The sequence below is a fragment of the Mesoplodon mirus genome (assembly GCF_964341445.2).
Source record: "Mesoplodon mirus genome assembly, chromosome: X".
Taxonomy (NCBI): Eukaryota; Metazoa; Chordata; class Mammalia; order Artiodactyla; family Ziphiidae; genus Mesoplodon; species Mesoplodon mirus.
In genome coordinates this window covers 118,225,929-118,232,950 of record NC_138981.1, presented here as the reverse complement: position 1 = coordinate 118,232,950, position 7,022 = coordinate 118,225,929, and the positions used below count along the sequence as shown (strand labels likewise).

The 7,022-nt window shown below is 39.3% G+C and overlaps 1 long non-coding RNA gene across 1 annotated transcript; it reads right to left on the bottom strand.

The window, feature by feature from the left end:
* Positions 1-761: 761 nt before the first annotated feature.
* Positions 762-6,368, bottom strand: LOC309797060. The gene is made up of 3 exons (XR_014292541.1): positions 5,943-6,368; positions 1,564-1,669; positions 762-1,117 (listed from the first exon to the last, which is right to left on the bottom strand). It is a non-coding gene; the product is annotated as an uncharacterized lncRNA (long non-coding RNA).
* Between the last annotated feature and the right edge of the window lie 654 nt (positions 6,369-7,022).

The window sequence follows — 7,022 nt, the reverse complement described above, 5'->3', positions numbered from 1 at the left end:
CATGTTAGGGAGAAGGTGTTCCCTCCAAACCATTCCACATGGCCACCCCCATTCAGTGTTTAATTCTGTTGTCTCCCAGATCTCATCACCTAGTATTGTGTGTTTTTTTTAAAAAAACTTTTTATTTTAGAACAGTTTTAGATTTACAGAATAATTGTGAAGATCACATTCATATACTCCACAACAAATTTCCCTTATTAACATTGTACATTAGTATGGTCCAATTGTTCAACTTAGTGAACCAACACTGAAACAGTATTATTAACTAAAGTCTGTACTTCATCAGATTTCCTTTTTTTTTTTTTAAATGTTGAGCCGCCTTTTAATTAATTTATTTTTATTTTTGGCTGTGTTGGGTCTTCATTTCTGTGCGTGAGCTTTCCCTAGTTGTGGCAAGCAGGGGCCACTCTTCATCGTGGTGTGCGGGCCTCTCACTGTCACGGCCTCTCTTGTTGCGGAGCGCAGGCTCCAGACGCGCAGGCTCAGTGGCTGTGGCTCACGGGCCTAGTTGCTCTGCGGCATGTGGGATCTTCCCAGATCAGGGCTCGAACCCGTGTCCCCTGCATTAGCAGGCAGATTCTCAACCACTGTGCCACCGTGGAAGCCCCAGATTGCCTTATTTTTTACCCAATGTTCTTTTTCTGTCCCAGGATCCCAACCAAGATTCTACATTAAATTTAGTCATTCCATGTTATAACTTCTTAGGCTCCTCTTGGCTGTGACAGTTTTGTAGACTTCTTGTTTTTGAAGACTTTGACAGTTTGGGGTCTTGTGTTTTGTCTTTTACATTAGATCTGCAGATGTTATTGCTCTTATAGGTAAAAGTTTTTATAAGTTTCTTCTTCCAGAGAACCTCAAATCAAGTCAGTACCATCAGTGTTATGGACTTCCCCGTGGCAATGGTTCAACTAATCTCTTGGCTTTGTCACAGAGGTGACACAGATGTTTTTCTCTAGAGGTCTGAGGATCAGGATCATTTTTATTTATGACAGAGGCACAGGGGCAGCAGCAGAAGCATTCTGTAAGGTACTAGTGAGTCATTTACTTTTAGAAGTATGACCTCAGCATCCCACATAGTTAACGGCTCTTCCTCCACACGAGTGACCATCCAATGGACCTGTATATTGAACAGACTGTCAGTCTTTCTCCTGAGCTCTATATAGAAAGGGGGCCAACATGTGGTTGAGACACAACCAGTGTTCACAAGGTAAGAGTCATTTCTTTCAGGTTAGTGTCAGTCACACCTTATTTTGGAATTGAAACACGTGATTCAACCTGAGAATCACAAATAGGTCCAGGTTGAGACACAGGATTCAGGACTGCTTTAAGGAAGGTCCCAATCCAATAATCCTTTCACTATATGCCAAGTGGCTAAACTGACTTATGTTGGTCAAAGCTTTAGCAGACACTCAGTAGGACTAACAAATGCAGCACAAAGAAGCAAGTTCAAAGCACAGGCTAGCCAGCAGGCAGTAGCCCAAGTGCCTGTTCACAAGCATAGAGCAGAGCCAGTTAGAAAGCCAAAGCAAGAGAAGAAAGACCCCTGGTGGTAAGGGATAGCACCTTGATGTCCTGCTCACAGGGCCAGTTGTTGTAATCACACCACAGAGACAGGATGGATCCTTCAACCCAAATTCGGTTTGGATGTCGAGACTGATAACACATACACCTAGAGAGTATGAACAACTTTACTACATAAGGAGGCTTTCTGGGGAGAGCAGGGCAGGCTCTCAAGCAGGTTCAAGAATGGCTTAAGAGAGCAGAAGAAGGAGATTGGCTTGGCTTTTATGGTGGTGAGGGGATGACGCTGGAGTGTTCCCACACACAGGTCAGGTTTTGCACAGTCTGAACTTCCTCCTGGCCCACAGAAGAGAGAGTACCTGAGCTTTCTTATCAGATATAGGTAAGCAGGGGAAGAGGCAGTGGTAGAGCTCTTCTATAGAATAATGTTGTGTAAATGCAAGGTGTTTAGCACAGTTTAGAATTCTCATAACCATTATAACCACACTTATATTGTTTTCAGTTAAACTACGTTTCACTAGATTAGTATTTCCCAAATTATGGTCCTTTAAATATTATTTAAGGTGGCTTAGAATTATCTTGGTTCATCACAGAGAAACTGTGTAGAAAGAGAAAAGACTGCTAGCATCAGGAGGTCTGACACACTGGTCACAAAAGAGCAGACTTCATTGTACTATCTGCTGAATTATGAGGGGTTTCTAACATGTTTCCCATCCTGGGTGACTACTGTAGCACCCAAAGACTGTAATAATAATTACAGAAACTAACATTTATTGACTACTAACTCTATGTAGGAATTATGCTAAATACCCATATACATAGTAAATCCTCGTCACAACCCTATTGAGATAAGTGGCAAAAGAGTGGTTTCTGTCATTTCTGCCAGGACATCTCCATTCCAATTGCAGAAGCAGAAAAGAGCATATAGGAGGGCACATGGGAATATTTATGGGCCAGGCTCAAAAGGGGTATGCATTACTCCTGCTCACATTTCATTGGGAAAAACTCACATAGCCACATCTAACTACAAGAGAAAATGAGAAATGTAGTCTACCTGGTAGAAGAGGAGAACTTAAATGTTGGAGATAAGCTAGCAATCTCTGTCTCCACCATCTTGTTCATCACTCTCCCCAGTATTTACAGTAGAGCCTGGCACATAGTAGGTGGCCAAGAATATTTCTGTTGAATGAATGGGTTTCAACTTTTTTGGTCAGTTATGGGGATCAAAAACATATAGAACTTGGTTAAGCAATGGTTTCCTAGATATGACACAAAAAGCAGAAGCAACAAAGAAAGAGTAAATTGGACTACATCAAAATTTTAAAATGTTTTCTTCTGCAAAAAAATACCATGAAGAAAGCAAAAAGGCACACCAAAGAAAGATCCTGGCAAATCATATATTTAATAAAAGTGTAGTATCCAGAATACAGAAAGAACTCTTACAACTCAACAACAAAAATACAAACAACCCAACTGAAAATCAGGTAAAGGACTTAAATAGACATTGTGCTAATGAAGATATACAAATAGCCAACAAACATATGAAAATATGCTCAATACCATTAGTCGTTAGGGAAATGCAAATCAAAACCACGATGAGATGCCACTTCATACCCACTAGGAAGGCTATAACTTTTTAAAAAGAAAATAACAAGTATTGACAAGGATGTAGAGAAATTGAAACACTCATACACGTCTGGTGGGAACATAAAATGATACAGCCTCTGTGGAAAACATTTTGGCAGTTACTCAACAAGTTAAACATAGACTTGCCATATTACCCAGTAACTCTACTCCTAGGTATATAATGAAAAGAGTTGAAAAGGAGGGAACAACAACAACAAAAAACAGGTGAATTGAGCAACACAAAAGCAAAGGGCAGATAACGTTTCAAGAAGTAAAACATGGTCAACTTTATTAAATACCTTTTACAGGTAATATAGGGACAGACAAACGACGATTGAACTTGGTAGTAGAGAGGTCATTGGTAAATTTGATAAGAAGGAAATTGAAAGAGTGGAAAATATTTTAATATAAACCTGGATGTGTATTAAGGAGAAAATGTGAGATCAGAAAGTGAGGGGCGGATAGACAATTTCTTTTGAGAGTTTTGGTGTTAAGGGGAGGAGAAATATGGGACTATAGCTGGAGGGGGATTTGGTATTAAGAGAGTGTATTTTTAAGAGGGTAGATTCTAGAACGCATCTAGCCAATATAAATGACTGAATGAAACTGACGACATAAAAAACCAAAGGGATAATTGCAGAAGAAAAAATATTGAGAAAGCAAGAGGGGTATTCAGAGCACTAGTAGATGGGATCGGTAGCAAATGTGGAAACGTTGGCTTTCCATGAGAACGAGTAATATTTATAGATTTTACAGTGGAGAAGGAAACGATTATGGTATGATTACAAATGCAGGTAAGATGGTAGATTTGGTGGGGAAGATATAAAAGAATTTTCTCTTGACTCTGCAGTTTTCTCAGTGAAGGATGAGATAAGGGCATAAAATAACAAGAGTGAGGGTAGGGTTTTGAGAAATTGAGGGGAAGATAAAGTATTGGATATTCATTTTGTATAATGGAAATGGGTGTATAATATGGAAGGATTGATAATTTAAGATATGTGGTCAAGAATTTAAGGTGAGATCAGTTAGCTTTGTCTTGTAAATTTCTACAGCAACATCCATCACTTGTATATAGGAACAAAGCAAGTAGATAGCTAAATTTAACAAGGGTTGTGGTTTTGCCAGGGAAGTACTAGGGTGGGAAAGTGAGTAGGGAGATGAAGGTTTATGAAAGTAAGTGATACTAATGATAAATTGGTAAGCAATGAGGAAATGCGAAAAGAGAAATGTGGCTGATGCTGAAAAGTAGTAGAATTCACAGATTGGAGTTCAAAATTGAAGAATTTTTAGAGTTGGGTGTGTGTAGGTGTGTATACCTGCATGTGAGAGAGGTATTTTGCTAGGAAGGATAATCAGTTGTAGCCCAAGAGATGTATGTTTTAAAATCAGGATTTCAGAGTTGCTGTAATTTTTGAGAATGTCAATGTCTAGTGCATGAGCATTAGAATGAGTGGCCTAAGTATGATGGAAGGAAAATATCATTGGAATTGAGGGCATGAAAGGTTTGCAAAGCCAAAAATGCTGGATGAATATCCACATAGATGACAGATGTTGAAGTTGCCAAGATGGTGGCAGTACTAAAAGTGGAGAAGAAGACTCAGGAAAGTGTCTAATGAATGAAGGTAAAGAAATAGATGGCGTAGCACATGATATTACCTAATAGCAAGAACTACAAATGAGCTCTGAATTTTGAAAGAGAAAGGAGCAGAAATGGTTTGAAAGTGACAACGAGTCAACTCCTTGGGGTATGTGAGGAAAACTAACGTTTGCTCAAGAGGACTGCAGGGGAAGTGATTTCCTCAAGGCACAGCCATATTCCAGTCATAAAACAGAGATTAAGGGAACACTGAGAGAAGAACTTGAAGCTACTGGGGAGTTTCTTAATGATAGACTATGAGTTACAGAGGGCAGGAAAGAAGCGCTCATGAAGTTGGGGAGAGGGTTGGGTCCAATTCTGTCAAGTGCAGAGCAATACGTGAATAAGGGTCTAGTTAATGATGGATAATCTGCAGGGTGGTGACTTAAGTAAAAGTGATAAGACAAGATGGACCTTGTGACTGCATGGCAAATTGGGAGGTGAGTAAAGCCCTCCAGACTACAGATTGCTTAATCTAGGCTGACCTAGAACTAAGAAGAATCCAGAAACACCATTGAAACCTGTTTCCTCTAAATATCATGTATCCTGTATGATGATCCAGCATTTCAAAGATAGACTAGTAAGGACATCTAAGAGGGTAGGCTTGAAAGGAAACTAGTGTGTTTGCTCAAGAGTGTGAGTGTGTATGAAAAATATCAACAGCAAATTCTAATGTCAGAGGGTTGCTACTATAGGCTTATGGAGCCATGCACTATTCTTGGACAACCCAAGGTGCCTGCACAGATGTGGCCCAGATGCAAGCACCAACACTTACTGGGCACCTGCAAAGCCAAAGCTGGGGAAGATGGAAGGCCAAGTGGAAGTGGTATTTTCCCAATACAGGAATGTATTTACTTAGGCTTCCTAAATGGCAGGTGGACAAAAAATGGAAGAAAGGAAATTAAGCTTCTTTTTGCCTAACATCTCTCCTCAGGAGGAAGTACTTGGAGCTGTATTTCCTACGTAAATTCACCTGCTCAAACTCCAGGGAGCTCATCAGTGGGCAGATGTTCCCACCTAAGTATGGTTACCAGCAAACATTTAATCAAAATCATGGCTGCATCTGGCTCACATTAGAAGGGTTCTCTTTGTCATTGTCTTTTAAAAGAACAATTCCCCATGCTTATAAACCCAGACTCAGAACATCAATTCAACCAACCTCAGGAGCCTTGTGGCTACACCTTCCTGCTGGGAATCAGCATGGTCCCCAGAGAATCAATTTGAGGAGTATTACCAAAGTGTTTTCATTTTCAGTGTTTATCCACTGGAATGTCTACGAGTGAAGAATAGACAGGGCAATACAATCCTAAGATTCAATTTCTTTCATCAAATACAAACTGTGTATATGAGCATCAAGGCAAGAGGATGGAGGACTTTAACTGAAATTCCAATAGAGATCTAAGTGCAAATCCTGGAACCATCCTATGCTAGCATTGTGAGTTAGGATAGGTACTTAACCACTCTGAGCCTGTTTTCTGATCTCTAAAAAAAAAAATAGAAGGATAATATCTCATACAGCTGTTGCAAAGATCAACTCAAATAATTCATGTACAGAATATAGCACAACAACCTACAGAATGGGAGAAAATATTTGTAAATCGTGTATCTGATAAGGGATTTTTATTCAGAATATATAAAGAACTCTTACATGCCTGTGATAAGAAGGTAAATAACCCAACTTTTAGAATGGGCAGAAGATCTAAATAGACATTTCTGCAAGGAAGATATACAAATGGCCAGCAAGCACATTAGAGACGCTTGACATCATTATTCATCAGGAAAACACAAATCAAAACCACAGAAAGATACCATTTCATACCCATTCGGATGGCTAGAATCCAAAAGTCAGATAATCATAACTGTTGGTGGGGATTTAGAGAAATCAGAACCATCATACACTGTTAGTGAGAATGTAAAATGGTATACCTGCTTTGGAGAAGTTTGGTAGTTTCTCAGAGGGTGAAACAGTGTTACTGTATGACCCACTTGTAGGTATATTCCCAAGATAAGTGCAAATATATGTCCATACAAAAACTTGTACATAAATATTCATAGCAGCAATATTCATAATACCCAAAGATGGAAACAACCCAAATGCCCATCAACTGACCAGTGGACAAACAAAATGTGGCAAATCCATACAACAGAATATTATTCAGACATCAAAAGGAATGAAGAACTAATATATGCTACAATATGGCTGAACCTTAAAAACATTATGCTAAGTGAAAGAAGTCAG